Source organism: Triticum dicoccoides, chromosome 3A (genome assembly GCF_002162155.2).
Source record: "Triticum dicoccoides isolate Atlit2015 ecotype Zavitan chromosome 3A, WEW_v2.0, whole genome shotgun sequence".
NCBI classification, from domain to species: Eukaryota; Viridiplantae; Streptophyta; class Magnoliopsida; order Poales; family Poaceae; genus Triticum; species Triticum dicoccoides.
This window is the reverse complement of record NC_041384.1, coordinates 277,083,999-277,102,327: the sequence shown is the minus strand read 5'-3', so window position 1 is coordinate 277,102,327 and position 18,329 is coordinate 277,083,999.

The window sequence follows — 18,329 nt, the reverse complement described above, 5'->3', positions numbered from 1 at the left end:
AAACTCTTTTGGTGTCCAAATACTATCGTCCAATATATCAATCTTTACCTCTCGACCATTTCGAGACTCCTCTTCATGTCTGTGATCTTATCCAGGACTCCGAACAATCTTCGGTAACCAAAACACATAACTCATAATACAAATCGTCCTCGAACGTTAAGCGTGCGAACCCTACGGGTTCAAGAACTATGTCGACATGACCAAGACACCCCTCCGGTCAATAACCAACAGCGGAACCTGGATGCTCATATTAGCTCCCACATATTCTACGAAGATCTTTATTGTTTGAACCGTAATGACAACATATGTCATTCCATTTGTCCTTGTTATGTTACTTGCCCGAGATTCGATCCTCGGTATCTTCATACCTACTTCAATCTCGTTACCGGCAAGTATCTTTACTCGTTCCTTAATGCGTCATCCCATAACTAACTCATTAGTTGCATTGCTTTTAAGGCTTATCATGATTTGCATTACCGAGAGGGCCCAGACATGCCTCTCCGATACTCGGAGTGACAAATCCTAATCTCAATCTATGCCAACCCAACAAACACCTTGATGATACCTATAGAGAATCTTTATAATCACCCATTACAATGTGATGTTTGATAGCACACAAGGTATTCCTCCGGCATTCGGGAGTTGCATAATCTCATAGTCAAAGGAATATGTATAAGTCATGAAGAATGCAATAGCAATAAAACTTAACGATCATTACACTAAGCTAACGGATGGGTCTTCTCTATCACATATTCTCCTAATGATGTGGTCCCGTTCATCAAATGACAACACATGTCTATGGTTAGGAAACATAACCATATTTGATTAACGAGCTAGTCTAGTAGAGGCATACTAGGGGCACTTTGTTTTGTCTATGTCTTCACACATGTATCAAGTTTCCGGTTAATAGAATTCTAGCATGAATAATAAACATTTATCATGATATAAGGAAATACAAATAACAACTTTATTATTGCCTCTAGGGAATATTTCCTTCACTTATGATAAGCAAAGCGTTCTTGAGGGTACATGGGAATTTCATCTAGTCACTTTCATCATGTTGGTTTGATTTCTGTTAGCCACTTTGATAATTTGATGTGTGAGTGGACCAGTGCTTAGGTGTTGTTCTTAGTTGAACAAACCTCCTACTTATGATTAACCCCCTCGCAAGCATCCGCAACTACGAGAAAAGTATTAAGAATAATCTAACCATAACATTAAAGTTTTGGATCCAAATCAGTCCCTTACGAAGTAGCGCATAAACTAGGGTTTAAGCTTATGTCACTCTCGCAACCCATCATCTAATAACTTCTCCACAATGCATTCCCTTAGGCCCTAATAAGGTGAAGTGCCATGTAGTCAACGTTCACATGACACCACTAAGGGAATCACAACATACGTACCATCAAAATATCAAACACATATCAAGTTCACATGATTACTTGCAACAAGATTGCTCCCATGACCTCAAGAACAAAAGTAACTACTCACAAATGATAATCATGCTCAAGATCAGAGGGGTATTAAATATCATAATGGATCTGAACATATAATCTTCCACCAAATAAACCCACAAGCACCAAACTAAAGTTCCGGTTCAATTGAACACAAGATATGAACTAGGGTTTGAGAGGAGATGGTGGTGTTGAAGATGTTGATGGAGATTGCCCTCGCCAAGATGGGAAAGTTGTTGGTGATGATGCTGACGATGATTTCCCCCTCCGGGAGGGAAGTTCCCCCGGCGGAATCGCTCTGTGGAAGGGCCAAAGTGCTCCTGCCCAAGTACCGCCTCGAGACGGCGGCGCTTCTGTGATGCCCCCAATTCAATCATACACGGAAACATGTACAATCAAGATTAGGGACTCACGGGAAGATAGTACTACACAACTCTAAAAACAAATAAGTCATACAAGGATCATATTACAAGCTAGGGCCTCGATGACCCAGATACAAGTGCTTGATCATAAATGAGTCAGCGGAAGCAACAATATCTGAGTGACATAAGTTAAACAAGGTGCCATAAGATGGCTAGCACAAACTGGGATACATATCAAAAGAGGTGCATGCCTCCTGCCTAGGATCCTCCTAACTACTCCTGGTCGTCGGCGGCCCGAACGTAGTAGTAGGCACCTCTGGTGTAGTAGGAGTCATCATCGGTGGTGTCTGCTCCTTGGCTCCAACGTTTGGTTGTGACGTCCAAGAAGAATGGAAAAGTGGGAAAAGAGGGAGCAAAGCAACCATGAGTACTCATCCAAAGTACTCGCAAGGAAGGATCTACACTACATATGCATTAGTATCCGTGGAATGAACTACAGAATGCCAGAATAAGAGGGGGATAGCTAGTCCTATCGAATACTACGCTTCTAGCAGCCTCCATCTTGAAGCATGTAGAAGAGAATAGCTGGTAAGTTCACCAAGTATCATCATATATCATAATCCTACCAGACGATCCTCTCCTCGTCTCCCTGTGAGAGAGCGATCACTGGGTTGTATCTGGAACTTGAAAGGGTGTGTTTTATTAAGTATCCGGTTATAGTTGTCATAAGGTCGAAGTACAACTCCGGGTCGCCCTTTTACCGAGGGACACGACTATTCGAATAGATAAACTTCCCTCCAAGGGTGCACCACATTACCCAACACGCTCGATCCCTCTGGCCGGGCACACTTTCCTGGGTCATACCCAGCCTCGGAAGATCAACATGTTGCAACCCTACCTAGGCTCAACAAAGAGGTCAGCACGCCGGTCTAAATCCTAAGCGTGCAGGGGTGTGGGCCCATCGCCCGTTGCACACCTGCATGTTGCGAATGCGGCCGAAAGCAGACCTAGCGTCCCTAATACAAGACCAGGTGTTCCAGTCCAATCCGGCATGCACCGCTCAGTCGCTGACGTCAAGAAGGCTTCAACTGATACGACGACGTCAAGTGTCCATAACTATTCCAACATAGTTGGTCAGTCCGTATGGGGTCGTAGCCAGACTCAGATCAAATACCTAGATCTCGTTAAGCATGTTATTTTGAAGTAATCACGGATGCCGACCAGGGACCAGGCCCACTTGTCTTCTAGGTGGTCGCAACCTTCCTTGTCGCTCCACCACAAAGTAACCATCAAGGGGCTGCCAGGAACCCATGCCAACCACTACCTGGGTGGAACCATCTGCCCCTTTAGCCCCCCATCTCCAAATCATCTACATAAGTATGTAATAGTACAATATATACCCGTGATCACCTCCCGAGTGATCACGCCCAGTAGTATAGGATGGCAGATGGACAAGAGTGTAGGGCCACTGATGTAATTCTAGCAACCTATTCTAAGCATTTAGGATTGTAGGTAAAGGTATCAATAGGAGTAACAAGGACAGACTATGCAGCAGTATATGATCAAACCGATGAAATAGTAGCACTACTCTAATGCAAGAAGTAGAGGGAAAGAGTAGGAGATATCGGGATGAACAAGGGGGGTTGGCTTTCCTGCAAGCTCGGAAGAGAAGGACAGGTTGTCAACACCGTAGTTGAACTGGGGGTCGCCGGCAGTCTTGGGGTCTATTGGAAAGAAGTAACGGAGGGGGGACACAATAAATAATAGAGCAATCAAAGTATCACAAAGCGTAACAATTGTAATACGCAGTGCTAGAGTTGACCTAACGCGGTACTAGGTGCTACAGGCGAAGGGGGGAACATCTGGGAAAGTATTCCCGGTGTTTGACGTTTTCGGGCAAATGAAATGGAGGTGGATTATTGCATGTTCGCTATTCTAGGGACGTGTGACGTACGAACGGACTGCATATTCGGATTCGTCTCGTCGTTCTGAGCAACTTTCACGTTCAAAGTATTTTCATCCGAGTTATGGATTATTTTATACTCATTTTCAAAGTTTTAATTCATTTTCTAATTTTTTTCAATTCAAAAACTTAATGTTAAATTACTAAATATACCCAGAACAGTGTACACAAAAATGTACACTGGCTGACATGTGGGACCAGGGGGACCCAGTTCACTAGTCAATGTTTGACTGGACAACAGGGGGCGGGACCCCTATTATACATAGATCTAACTAACTAAGAGTTTAATAGCAGGTTAATTAAAATTAAGTTAATTAAGCAGACTTAATTCAGTCAATTAATTATTTTCTTAATTAATAATTAATTTATACATAAGTTTTAAACATTCTTAGGGGCGTTGGCCCCATGGGTCTGTGGCCCATTTGGGCCAAGCGGGGAGTGGGCTATCACGCGCAGGCACGGGCGCCCAACGGGGCGAGCCCAGGCGCGGCATTGCCCGAACGCAGCGACGCATGATACGTCTCCAACGTATCTATAATTTTTGATTGTTCGATGCTATTATATTATCTATTTTGGATGTTTTATATGCATTAATAAGCTATTTTATATTATTTTTGGGACTAATCTATTAATCTAGAGGCCAGTGCCAGATTCTGTTTTTCCTTGTTTTTGAGTTCCGGAGAAAAGGAATATCAAACGGAGTCCAAATGGAATGAAACCTTCGTGATGATTTTTCTTGGACCAAAAGACAACCAGGAGACTTGGAGATGAACTCGGAGGAGCCACAAGGCGGACACAAGGATGGAGGGCGCGCCCCCACCATTGTGGGCCCCCCGTGACCCTCCTAACCTAATTCGTTTGCCTATATATTCCCAAATATCCCCAATCCACCAGAAGGATTCACCAAAAGACTTTCCCACTGCTGCAACCTTCTGTACCCGTGAGATCCCATCTAGGGACCTTTTCCGGCACCTTGCCAGAGGGGGATTCGATCACGGAGGGATTCTACATCAACTCTATTACACTTCTGATGAATCGTGCACTACAAAAAAATACACTTCCGTGATGATACATGTTTGTCACTGTAGGTCACATTTTCTGTCATGCATGTACATCCATGATAATTTTATGATAGAATCAAGATAGTCATACATGTGTTGTCGTAGAAGTGTTCCATGACATTACCAAAATTATCATCACGGAAGTGTCCACTTCCATGACGATAAATGGCGCATCATGGAAGTGCTTTCGTGAAGGGTGACCAACACATGGCATCCACCGTAACAGGTCACCATTAGTTATCAGGTACAGTTTTGCATCCGATAACCCGCTAATAGCCCGGACTAATGAGGATTTTCCATGTGTAAAATTCTCATTGGCAGGAGTAAACACGCATTGGCTCACCGTTGGCATAGATGTCATCCATTCATTGGACAGGAGGCGCCCATGATACATCAAAATGTGGCACGGCCCAACAAAGGCCCATTCCGGTGAAAAGGCCGGCCCGTTTGACTTGGTCAAAAGGTAATGGGTCAGCCCACGGAAAACCTGTTAACGGCATGTTTGTATATAGCCCATTTACGGCTCGCTAATTCACGGCCCGTTATGGCCTATCTGAATTAAGCCCAGTAGCTTCATCTAGGCCGTCCAATATGATTCCTGCTTGTTGTAACTTCCGGCCTATGTATGGCCCATGATGTCTTTGGCCCATACGAGGCCATTGGTAACTCTTGGCCCATTAACGGCTCGTGGTGAATCTGGCCCGCAATGAACAGTGTACCGCTTTATACCCATTAACGGCCCATTATTCCATTGGGCCGTTTCCAACCCATGTTATCTTTCGGCCTTCTTAGGGCCCATCTATTCTTGGGCTCATTTCCAGCATTCGGTTAATTACGACCTGTTACTGGCCTTTTCTGCTTGTGGGCCAAATTCAGCCCGTGGTTACAATCAGACCGTTTGCGGCCCATTAATCCGTTGGGTCGTTCTCATAGTGTCATCAAATACGGTCGATTAACGACGACCCGTTGTTGTTGGCCCATGAACGGATGATTCCAAAGCTAGCCCGTTTACGACCCATAATGTGGTCTGTTATTGGCCCATGTTTGGCCGATCGATCATATGGCCCGTAGAAGGCCCATTGATGCTACGACCCATAGAAGGCCCATTGTTTCTACGGCCCTTAGAAGGCCCATTGTTTCTACGGCCCGTAGGAGGCCCATGGTAACTACAGTAAATATGTAGCCCATGGTTATTGTGGCCTAGTTTTAGAAAATAAGTTATTGCAGCCACTAGCAAACTGCGGAAAAATAACTGCACTGACTACAAGCAAACAAATAAACAAGACAACAAGGAGATAAATAAGCAAGCAACTTACTCTAGGATATCACGGCTATTACACATATTACATCCACTGGGCATCAGAGTTTGCCACCAGTGCAAATATAGGGAACAAAGCAGCATATCATATACACTGGTTGTCAAAGATGGCGACCCGTGCAAATAAACGCCGCAGCAAAACAAGTCCAGGACTGAAACCACTTCAGAAGAATTCAAGAAACAATATGCTTGGTACCCATAATGTTGGCAAGATGCTTAGCAAGCTTATTAACTTTCTCTTGTTTAGTGCTTAAATCCTCCAGCACTTGTTGTTGCACCAGAAAGTATGCATCTGAATTCTACAGGGACTTCCTTAGTTCTTCGGCTTCCTGTCGCATAACATGTGATCAATGCCATTCAACTTCAAGTTGAGACTCAAGAATTCGAACTAATTCAGGCAGCGAGTTCGAAGAGCTGGAGCCAGCAGTAGTAGCCAGCAACTCGAACACTACATCAAGACAGGACTTTGGGGTTGTCTCAGTGTCTTCAATATAGTTTTTATCAGCTTTCTTGGAGACCAATAGGGATGTCTCACTATCTTGAACCTTATATGAATTACTTCCTTTCCCATTGCATAATGGGGTACTCTTCTTCAATATTTTATCCGCGTTCTTAAAGAGAAACAAACAAACATATCACATGTTTACCATGTTGTATATGAAACTCATTTTGGTAAACCAGTTCAGTAGTAAGGTGGACAGGATAACAGCATGAACCAGACATATATCTATGTAGTATGGTCACTATATGGTCTATATCATTCTAGTTTATGTTGCCAAATCAAGATAGAGACAGTTTGAATCATATCTATTTAAGACAAAGCAGCATAGACAGAATATAAGTGTGGGAGACTACACATCAATAACAACACTTGTAATGTGGATGGCATGACAACATAACTGTTTATTCAATTGAAACTAAAATCAACATAGAGCAAGTTACAACTGGAAACACATTAATGAAATAGGTTTAAAACATACCTATTGCGCCATTGGAGTTTCAATTGCATCCTTCAAATTAGAAATTAGTTGGTATGAGTAAATACAGTGATGTAAGAGCAAAGTTGTACGAACCATAGCTACGGAACCTGACCTGAGAACAATTCTTCTTATGCTATAAGCGTTGACTTGGGGTTCAGAGTGGTGGTCCTTGTGCTTTGGGCACTGTAGTTGCCTTACTAACTACTCGTGTTTGGGTGCTCTATCATGGAGACGGTGTTGTGTCAAGTGTAACTGGGCTACTATCTACTGGGGTTGGGGTTAGAAGGGGTGTAGCTGGTTCTCTGTCCAACTGGGTGCAATGGATAGTAGGGAAGAAAACAGGGCATGAAATAGTTCACATTTACGTTGTCTAGCCAAACAGAATAGCAGGACATAATTTCATATATATGATGTCTAATTAAACAGGATAACATGACACAATTTCACATGTATGATGGCTAACTAAACAGGATAGAATGACATACTTCAAAATATGATGACTATGTAAATAGGATGACATGATATAACTATACGATGTGTCTATTAAAGTGGTTGGCATGCCATAAATCACAAACATGCCGTCCATGGAAACATGATGGCATGATATAATTCATGGATAGAATGACATAATTCAAGATATGATGACTATGTAAACAGGATGAGATGATATAACTATATTATGTCTTTAGAAAATGGGTTGGCATGCCATAATTCAGATACATGATGTCTATGTAAACATCAGGGCATGATATAATGCAAATATATGATTTATTGTCAGAGTAAATGACCACGGGTAGCCTCCTCATTCCCCATTGTATTTGACTTCGGGGCCGACAGCGCCCCTCACACCTCCCGGACGAACGACTGCCTTCTTGGGACGACTGGTCCAAGCGGCCGGCAGCTAGAAGGCGGCGGAATACCAGAAGGCAACTACGAGGCGGCCGGCTTCCAGAAGACGGCCCCTCGTTCCCTTAAATTTTGCACCCACATAACCGCGAGGGGATGGGGCATGGCTATAGTGCAACCTGCCACCCCTGAATGCAGGGCTGAGCGCGGCTACAGTACGGGCGTACCTGGCGGACGCCACCACCCGGTGGGGTACTATAGCCACCCATGACATCACCTACTACATAGGGAGCTGTGCTCCCACGACGGTCTGTCGGTACGACCCACAAGCGGTGGTCCCTACCCGTCGGCGAGCCCAAGAAGGTGGTAAAACAATAGCAGGCGGCAATGGGAGTAGGCTGCCTCCTAGCAGGCGTCCCCCTCCCCCCCTCAAAGTCTTTCTGCCATTCACCAGAAGAGACGGGGAATGGCTATAGTGAACACCCACCAGGCGGCGGTACTATAGCCATGCATCCCCCAACAAAGTATCCATCATCAGTAGGAAGGCTACAGTGCAGAGTGATTAACCAGACCCGCAAGCGGCAGACAGGGCCTGTCGGCCGAGTACACGACAGCCGGCGGGACCCACCAAGCGGCAGGCCCCAGCAGCCGGCGAAGAAGCCGGCATCTAGAGAGACTGACGGTCGGGTCCCACACCCGTCCGGATTACGATTGTACCCCTGGGGGTAGGCCTATATAAATCCCCCAGGTCACGCATGCAAAGGGTTCAGAACCTTAGAACACACACACCCACCCACATAGAGAGAGTGGAGTAGGGATAGACTTGTTCTTCTTCCTCCTCTAGCTAAACAGCTCAAAGAGGAAGCTTGTAGCTACCTTGTTGACATAGTGATCATGCGGAGACCCCATAGAGCAGGACTAGGGGTGTTATCTCCTAGGAGAGCACCGAACCTAGGTAAGATTCGCAGGTGTATGCAGTCTCTCTCACACCCGCTTCTAGAGCCCGGCGACGTAATCTTGTCCCTCTCCATGATTAGCCATCCCATGGCATATGTCGCTCCACAACACCGACAATTGGCGTCCACCGTGGGGCAAGGTGCACCGTCGTCCGGAAACACCTTCTGGACGGGAACCCTTTTCCTTCCCAGTGAACGCAGCCAGCCCGGCACGCCGGATGGCGTCTCCGTCGACACACTGCGCGGCGCAAAAGCCGTTTGCACCACGAGCAGCCTCGCCGATTCAGAGCAACCGGTTTACCTTGCATTTCCAGCCCAGAGATCAAGTCTTCTGGCAATACACAACAACATGGTACAGAAACAACCGCTTTATTGATGCTAGCGGATTACATAAGTCTGATATTACATCGAGATACGAGGCCAAGCGGCACACATGGTGCTGCTAGATAGTATGTACATTATTTAATGAACATGGTGGGGGCCTCGATCACATGAACTACGCGGCAGCGAAAGAATGACAAAGTGGAACTCCATAGCACAAGGACACCGAACTGGATACAGCATAGACGCGAGATGCGCTCCAGTGTGAACTGACTTGCCTGAAAGCTGGCATAACACGCCAGGTGAGTACATTGAATGTACTTGCAAGCTCACAACAGCTATAAGCACGATGATAGACAATATCATGATATTTAATCAGATTAATGCACTACAAGAACTACTACCGATGCAATACAAACGATACATGCACTAAGACGAATGGACTCGCTTACCAGGCGGTTACCTCGTAACCAATCGGTGACCATACCAGGGTCACATCTAAAACCATTCACTCATGAACAACTCCTGAGTTCATGAACCAAACGAATCACAATGCATCACAACAATCATTTTAGTTTGCAAAATTAATTATAAAAGTTGGTCCATGGTGTGACTTACTCACGAGTTATGCCCATAACCGAGGACGCGGCTACCGATAGATTAAATACACTCTGCAGAGGAAGCGCACTTTACCCACACTACGGAACACCTGGCCTCGCATTCCCATTTGGGTGGACCAAAGCGTTCCGACGAAACCCTCCCTTTATCATGCACTCTCCCCGGCCTCTCCGACCAACTCCCTCTCAGAGCTAGGTCTTGGGTGGCCCCGTGTGTACCCAAGACACCAACGGCCACCGTCGTGGCAAAACGGTTCCAAACAGGGACAAGGTACCATAAAAACAAAAACGAGCACACAAGGTTATGTCTGCCTACCGGGCCAGGAATGCACGCTCATAACCTTCCCTCGCGGGAGGCACCGGTTAGAGTCACAACAAAAGACCGCATCAAGACCTTCCCACAAGGTAAATGTGCTCGCACTGAATAAAAACTAGGTTCAGTGGCACCATGATGTGATCAACATCATATTCAAGTTGAACTTAATCAAATTTAACTTTGATAATTTTTTTATCAAATATGAAATAATGCCATAATCATGCAACTACTCGTCATGCAAAGCAATCAACTCATAATTTGGATCAAACTTAACAATATAATTATCTTGCAATACTCAGAATCAAAACTTCCCTGGTTATAACTCATTTTTATTATCAAGAAATATTTTTATTAGTTCATCATTTAAATAAAAGTATCACTTAATAAAAGAACTTTCATTATTTACCATAACAATATAGCTAGTGCAAAATCTTATTCTACTTGACCAATCAAGTTCATGCATTCAACTAGTAACTAAAAAAGCATATCAAGCATGATAAAATAAATAATAGTTAACCAAATTTAATTATCAAATTTTATATGCAAATAAGAACTCATATTCAAGTAGAAAATCATAGATATTGAAATAACACCATCAAAATGCTCGTGTGGCTTGCCTTGGTATAGAGGAGGATCACACCCCTCTTGGTTTGCTTCAAGACAAGCTTCTCCTTCTGAAAAGAATTTATAACCACAAAAACAATTACCAAAACACATTCTGAAAATCACCAGAAATTCTAGACAGTGTGCTACTAGACTTTTCTGAAGCAAAGGTAATGCAAAAAGAATCAATTCATTTGGACTTATGGTTTAGAAATGGTGGCTTGTCAAATTTAGTCAAATTTCTGAATAATATTTGAATTAAACAGAAATCCTGGAGGTGACATTGAAGGCATAAACAGAAAAAGGTGCCTCCACTCATACCGCTTCGGGCGCGAGCGGTGAGGCCGACAGGTGGGTCCCGCGCGTCAGGAGAGAGGGGGAGCGTGAGATCAGAGAGGGGCGCGGCTTCGCTGGAGCTCACGCCGGCAACAATGGGGTTTGGGCTAGGCTAGAGGGATAGGATTGAAGCTGGGCTTGTGGCGCACCTGCCCGTACCCGTGGCTTGGCGTGGGGTGGACGGAGCTCCTCGCGGTTGAGCTCGCAAGCCTCGGTGGCGGACGGGTTTCGCCGGAGAGGTTCAAGATGACAGCTAGGGGCGGCTCCGAGGGCTCAGCGGCATCCAGGCAGCACCAACAGATCCCCAATGCCCCGCACGCGCAGCTGCTTGAGCTTGAGAGGCACCGGAGACCGGTGGCCGTGCTGCGGGTGTCGCCGGAGTTCTCTGGTTGGGGCGACGGCCAGAGGCCTACCCGACCGAGCTGCTGCTCGTCTACGTGTAAGTGGAGGTGGTGTGGAGTGGTGCTTGGCTAGAAACCGAGGAGGGGAACGCTATATATAGCCGAAGCAAGGGGGAACGTGTCACCGTCGGAGCTCTCTGGATGCGCGGAGAACGGTGACGAAAAGCTCTAGTGCGAGGGGACAAACACTCAACGTCAACGCAGGAGCTTTCCCACGCTCGCAGACGAGCACAGGAGGTGGTGGAGGAAGCGGACAGGCACACGCGTGCACTGTGGCTTTTGACCACGACGTGCCCATGCTTGCTGCGGCGGCTCCGGCGTCGGCGAGCGCCAAGGAGAGGTCAAGGGTGACGGGTTGATGTTGTAGGTGCGGTGCTGCAGGGGTCGGCGAGCGCTGGAACAAGCACGCGTGAAATAGAGAGGAAAGCGCTAGCTAGAGTGCGTCCAAACCTTGTCTATGCTTTCGTCCATGCAATGTTTAGTCTAGGAGTGGTGATATCTCATACCCAGGCCGATCAGATTGGACTCAATAAGCTGACAAGTTTCTGACCAGAAACTTGGTCACCAAGTTAAGAAATCTTCTAGAAGGACATTAGGGCTGATCTCCCGGGGTTTAGGTTTTCTTAGGAGGGTGTTTAAGCTCAAGAAAGATCAGGGCCAAAAGATCAAGGAAAATGTACTTGCTGTACAAACTGGAATTTTTGGCCAAAAGAGAAATGATTTTCTATAGCAAAAATATTACAAAAATTCATGCAATATTTTTGCTTGGGAAGGTGTGCCAAGGTTCAGAGAATATTCAGGATTTATCTCGGATTTTTTGGAGCAAGAAAAATTAAGGTTGCTTTGGAGCACAGGTTTCTGAATTGAATTTTAGAGGGGAAAATGAATATTTTTCTTTTATGAAAATTATTCATTTGATTATTTTGGGGATTTATCAGGGAAATATAGTTGAATGAGGAGTAGATAGGTCATTTGGGTGAAAGTCAAGGATATGCCCAAGTGACAAGTACATTTGAAATGATTCAAAAACTCAAATTAAAGCAAGCAAAACCAAGTCCGGAAATAGGGAGAAGGCAAAGTCTGGAAAAAGAGAGAAAGAAAAACCCAGGCTGTCACAAACCTTCCCCACTTAGGATGAATCTTGTCCTCGAGATTCGGTTGCTTGGGAAAACCATTCTGGGTATACAGTCTTAAAAATTCCTCTCTTTCCCAGGTGGCTTCCGCTCCGGTGTGATGCTCCCACTGAAACTTGTAAAACCTTATTTCTTTGCTACGAGTGACCCTTTCAATCTCATCCAATATCCTGATTGGCTTCTCCTCATAAGTCAAATACTTAGACAATTCTATCTCGGCCATATCAGTCCTCTTTCCAGGTGGCGAGATTCATCTCCTCAGCTGCGAGATATGAAACACATTGTGCACTTTTGACAGTTCCGGTGGCAACTCCAACTGATATGCAACTGTTTCGACTCTGACCATGACTGGAAATGGACCAATGTATATGGGTGCCAACTTTTCTCTTGGCTCCTCTTGATGTCACATCCCTAGTTCTGACAATGCCTAGTGCATGCATTAGAGTGTTGCACCATGTTTAAATTTCATTTAAATTTGAAATGGGGATTGTTGAAACCCTAGCACCAAATGAAATTTAACTAGGTTCAATAAAAATATTTTCAATAACCCAGAATGCCCTTTGGAAATGTTCATAATTTCTGTTAAAGGTGAAAACCTCTTCCAAAAATGATGAACATATTTATAGGCTATTCCTGGATTTTTGAATTAAATTATATAGTATTTGCATTTGGGCATTTAATTGCTAATAATATTTTAAATGCTCAAATAATCACAAACTGAAATGTTTACTGTTGGGAATATTCCAAACAGTGGCCACAGTCAGTTGCATGATTTTTGGAAATGCTCTGGCATTTTTAATAAATCCAAACACAATTACAGAAAATAGAAAAACAGAACAGAAATAAAAAGAACAGAGCCTACCTGGCCTCACCCGTGCAGCCACCAGCCGGCCCAGCTCCCCCACCAGCGCGGCCCAGCCCACCTTCCCCCCCTTGTCCTCTTCTTCCTCTGCCAGAAGGCAGAGGCGAGGCGTGGCGCGCGCCCGAAGAGCGCCGGCCACCTCCTGCTTCGCGCTGGAGGCCTCCCCCTTCGAGCCTATCCATGCGTGGAGATGCCACGCAGCCGCCCGGAGCCGTCCAGCCCTCCCTCTCTTCCCCTGGACCCCGTTCCATCCTCTGCTTCCCTCCCGCGCACACCACCGAGCGGAGCTCGCCGCCATCGTCGCCGTACCCATGGCCACCGGCCACCCCTAGCCTCACCGACGCCCAAGGAAGCTCCGCGGGTCCTCCCTCTACCTCCACAACGAGCCACGAGGTCCCGGACGTGCCGCATCGCCGCCATCGACGTCGTCTTCTACCTCGGACCCGCCGGCCGTCTTCGTCAAATTCGTCGGCTCCGGTGCCTCCCCGAGCTCGCCGAGGCCACCACTGCACCCGCTGTGAGCTCCTGTGCTGATTCCCCCTCTTCCCGTGCCCCACCTCCCTCTCTAGCTAGCCCCACCACTTTGCCCGAGAATCTCTCGCCGCCGGCCATGGCATGGCCGTGGCCACAGCCACCCCAGCTCGTATCCGAGGCCACTGACATGCTCACCATGATCTCAGGAGTCCGTAGCACGCCCCAGCTCCTCCTGCCGTGCTCCCTAACCCCGACCCCGAGATTGCCCGAACTCCGGCAGCCGCAAAAGAGGTCGCCGCCGGCAGCTCCGGCCACCCCAGCCTCCGCCACCGCCACCGTTGGATGCGCCACTCCACCCTCTCCCCGTAGCTGCTTCCTGCGCGCCAAAAGAGCCCCTGTAGTTGGTTTCCGACGCGCACCACCGCGTCTGGCCTCGCCGGCGTCAAGCCGCCGGTGGGTCTGACCACGTTGACCACGGCGGGACCCCCCCCCCCTCTCTGGGTCGATGACAGGTGGGGCCAGCCCCCCCTGTTAATTAGTTTAACTATTTTATCTTAACTACCCCCTCTGCTGACACTGACAGGTGGGCCCCCGCCATCAGGTGATTAGCTTAAGCTAATCACCACCTAATCTAACCCCAGAGCCACTGACATGTGGGCCCTAGTGCCCTAATCTTTAATTAAATTAAACTAACCCCCCTGTCTAACCTGTGTCACTGACGTGTGGCCCCCACACGTCAGGTTTGACCCAGGGCAGCCCTGTTGACTTGCTGATGCAAGCACGTCTGGATTTAATATTAATCAGGAAATTCCAGAAAACGCCTAAAACTTCTAAAAATCATAGAAAATTAACCGTAACTCCAAATTAAATAATTTATATATGAAAAATTATCAGAAAAATTCAAGGAATCCATCTGTACCATTTTCATGCATGTTAGAACAACTTATAGCTGCTGTTTAGCACAAATCAATTAAATGGCATTTGAATAATCACATATGGAGTTTAAATTTGAATCTTGTATTCAAACCAACTTCGTTTAATCTGTTGCTAGTTGCATTAGCTCAAAACACATTCATTTTGCCATGTCATGATCATGCATCATATTGTGCATTGCATTGATTGTGTTCCCTTCTGTGTTGCCGGTATTTGTCCCCTCTCGATAGACATGATACCGATGATGTGATCGTTGACACTGATGAAGACTCAATGTTATCTTCAGAAGTGCCAGGCAAGCAAAACCCCCTTGTTCATTCCGATACAATCCTACTCTCTCGCTCCTGCTCTCTTTTACTGCATTAGGACAACAACGATTCATCTGTTACTTGCTGCGGTGGCTGAACCCCTTTATCCTTTGCATGACCTGTCATTCCACAGTAAATAGATGAAACCCACTAGTATGAGTAGGAATTGTTTGAGCCTGTTGTGCCTACTCATTCATGCTTGTTTGTCATGCCTGCTACTGCTTAGAGTTGAGTCAGGTCTGATTCATCGGGGATGAATCAGAGGCGGGTGAACATGTCCTACTGTGTGTGAGCTAAGTGTGTGAACACGATTTGGTAAAAGGTGTCGGTGAGAGGCCATGTAGGAGTACATGGTGGGTTGTCTCATTGAAGCCGTCCTCAGGAACTGAGTTCTGTGTTTGTGATCCATGATTCAGCTACTACCATACATTGGGCCCTGAAATATGACCTCGCTCGACTTCTTAATCACCCTAGTCCTCTGTCCAGGAGTTGCAAGTAGATTCTGGTGTTTGTAGCTTACTGGAGGCCGTGGACAGCGCTGACCGTAGGGGTGGGCTGTGATGCGGTAGGTACGTGGCACGGTGTACCGGATGCCCGTTTGGTATCTCGGGAACCCTGTTCACATCGTTTGGGGCTGTGAGCGAAACTCCGGCCGGATCTCCTCATGGATGGAACCCGAATAGGCGATAAACCTGGACTAGAGACTTGAGTGTTTAGGTAGGTCGTGGTCTACACCCACGTCGGCTTTCGCTTGAAGTCTGCCGAGCACATGTCGTGTGCAGACGCTAAGTGGTGGAAACATGTATGAAGAAGTACACCCCTGCAGGGTTAACATCATCTATTCGAATAGCCGTGTCCGCGGAAAAGGACTTCTGGGTTGCTTATATCAGTTCATAGACAAGTGAAAGTGGATACTTTAAAATGCGCAAGATAAGCGTGAGTGCTATGGATGGCGTTCTCGTAGGGAGACGGGAGCGGATCCATAGTGGTGTATTGATATGGTGAATATGTGGACTCGTGTGCGCCACCTCAAAAGAGTCGCTTGCATTCGTAGTTTAGGATAGCCACCGAGTCAAAGCTGGCTTGCTGCAGTTAAACCCCACCATCCCTTTGTTGAAAATGATGCATATGTAGTTAGTTCTGATGTAAGTCTTGCTGGGTACATTTGTACTCACGTTTGCCTATTTTATGTTTTGCAGAGAGACTTCAGTCTCACTAGTCTTTCCACGTGGACTTCGACGTTTAGCTTGATACCTCAGCTACGATCTTGTGCCCTCGGCAGGATCTGATAGATAGTCAGGCTTCTCAGCCTTTTTCATTTATAGATGTCTGTACCCAGACATGATAGCTTCCGCTTGTGCTTTGACTTGTATGCTCTGAGTGTTGGGTCATGAGACCCCTTTTGTAATATCTCGCTCCTCGGAGCCTATTGAATAGACTACTTGAGTCGTAGAGTCATTTTGTGATGCCATGTTGTATTGCACATATCAAGCATATTGTGTGTATGTTATTGAAATGCTTGGTATGTGTGGGATCTGACTACCTAGTTGTTTATCCTTAGTAGCCTCTCTTACCGGGAAATGTCTCCTAGTGTTACCGCTGAGCCACGGTAGCTTGCTACTGCTCTGGAACACTTAGGCTGGCCGGCATGTGTCCTTCTTCGTTCCTGTGTCTGTCCCTTCGGGGAAATGTCACGCATTGAGTACCGGAGTCCTGTTAGCCCGCTACAGCACGGTTTACCGGAGTCCTGCTAGCCCAGTGCTACAGCCCGGACCCACTTGCTGATGACCGACACGTTCGATGCTGGGTCATGGATGCCTGTCCCTGTAAGTCTGTGCCACTTTGGGTTTACGACTAGCCATGTCAGCCCGGGCTCTTTATCATATGGATGCTAGCGACACTATCATATACGTGAGCCAAAATGCGCAAACGGTCCCGGGCAAAGGTAAGGCGACACCCGTGGGGATACCGTGCGTGAGGCCGCAAAGTGATATGAGGTGTTACCGGCTAGATCGATGTGACATTGAGTCGGGGTCCTGACAGCGTTGGTATCAGAGCTTGACTGCCTGTAGGATTACCAAGCCAAACTGGTCGAAGTTGAGTCTAGAAATTCTTTAGTTATGTAAGGGAATTGATTGTGGGATGGAACGTAAGGCTCTTTTTACTCCTTTACCTCATGCCCTTCTGATCTGAGTCATCATCTTCTCTTCTACGGGGATTAAGAACTAGGCTATCCCTTCTTTCTATTAGGATCACGTGTTACTAATCAGTGGACTTATAAGATTGTTGGATTTAAGTCTCAGTTCAGTTCCTACTACTTTCGTATGTTAATTGTTGATCTCGGAACCTTGATATTGTGCTTCTGAGTGGTTATGCCACCATTTTTGTGATTGTCTCAAATCTTTTTGAGCAATTATAGCCGTTATGCTGTCCGAGTCATCCCAGGTTTCTAAATAGTCCGATGCATTTGCAAATCCCTTCCTTCTGTTTCCGATGTGCCCATGGGCCAGATTAACCACACTAATCGGTGTGTTGAGGTAATTATTGCCTCGACATATATGTTGGAATTATTATTATGACCCTAGGTGTCTTAGGGGATCACCTAGTAATTTAGCCATGATTTGTGTCCTAGTGTGAAGATTCTGGCCTTTATTCTCGGAAGCATCCCGTGATGCTACTTAGTAGTAGGTATTCTACTCCTGGGTTCTGAACCCGAGATTCACTCTACCTACTTCATGTTGATAGTAATTGCTAGTGCCTTTAGGATATTAGTAACCTTTGCGATAGTCCTTGAAGTCCGTGGTATCTTCTTCTTCCAAATACCATGAACTACTTATGGCAGATGTTTATTGGATCAAAAAAAAATCACAATTAGAGTACTCTTGAGGAGTTCTCCATTCATAAATCGTGACTCTGCCAGTTCTACCTTTCTGCATGGGTTATCCGGAAGAAATATGTTGAACTTGGTTCGACATACTAATCTATGCACCCACAACTCAGAAAGTTATATGTTCCTTTGAGTTGTTCTCTTTAGTTGCATTCTGACCCTTGTCTATCAATTGATAGTCAAGAGTATGCGTGCGTT